The sequence below is a fragment of the Chiloscyllium plagiosum genome, unplaced genomic scaffold, assembly GCF_037043375.1.
Source record: "Chiloscyllium plagiosum isolate Xiang-an unplaced genomic scaffold, Cpla_swu_hap1 HiC_scaffold_43, whole genome shotgun sequence".
In the NCBI taxonomy this organism is placed as follows: domain Eukaryota; kingdom Metazoa; phylum Chordata; class Chondrichthyes; order Orectolobiformes; family Hemiscylliidae; genus Chiloscyllium; species Chiloscyllium plagiosum.
Window position 1 is genome coordinate 27,825,655 of NW_028270181.1, and position 894 is coordinate 27,826,548.

Consider the following 894-nt stretch of genomic DNA (forward strand, 5'->3'; position numbering starts at 1 on the left):
GTGATCAGGCTTTGTTGATTCCTTTCTGCAGTACAGTCTGTTCAGTTTCCGCTGTTTCAATATTACATGGAACATTCCAGAAATAATTCCAGGGGGCTGCCGGGGAGGTAGATTTTCCATTTAAATGACAGGGTTCGTTACTCTCTGCAGTTTTGTGCATCTACGGTAGCTCTTGGAATGGATCACCCGCGGATACCCGGTGCGGAGGACATCCATATTCCTAACCTCTGACCTGCTCCTGTAACCATTATACTCTTAGGGATCATTTCTGTAGTTTTTGACTTAAGAAATGGGTTCTAAAGTATCCCGTCTCACCAACCATGAGGACAATTTATGGTGCCTTCTTCTGAGCATGAAGTTGGTTAAAAGAGTTGCTTTGTTTGCAAGTGATTTTAGCCATTGATAATCATTCCTTTCTTTAGCGAAGTAGAGGAAGAAAACGCATTCTGAGTGGTTGTTTTTTCCCTTAATAAGTGAGCATGGGCGCTATTCAAAGAGTGGCTCAATGGTTAGCACTGCTGCCTCATAGCACTAGGGGCCCGGGTTCGATTCCAGCCTCAGGTGACTGTCTGTGTGGAGTTTGCACATCCTCCCTGTGCCTGCAAGGGTTTCCTCCGGGTGATCCAGTTTTCTCCCACAGTCCAAAGATGTACAGGCTAGGTGAATTGACCATGCTAAATTGCCTATAGTGTTCAGGGATGTGTAGGTTAGGGGCATTAGTCAGAGAAAATGTAAAGTAATAGGGTAGGAGAATAGGTAGATTACTCTTTGGAGGGTCAGTTTGGATTTGTTGGGTCAAATGGCCTGTTCCACACTGTAGGGATTCTATGAATTATATTTATATGGCTGGACCAGTTAAATTGCTGGTCAATGGTAATCCCCAGAATGTTGACA

General features: G+C 44.3%; 1 non-coding gene across 1 annotated transcript; it reads left to right on the top strand.

The window, feature by feature from the left end:
• Positions 1–243: 243 nt before the first annotated feature.
• Positions 244–455, top strand: LOC122541955 (small nucleolar RNA U3). Its single transcript, XR_006309724.2, has one exon. It is a non-coding gene; the product is annotated as a small nucleolar RNA U3 (small nucleolar RNA).
• The last annotated feature ends 439 nt before the right edge of the window (positions 456–894 follow it).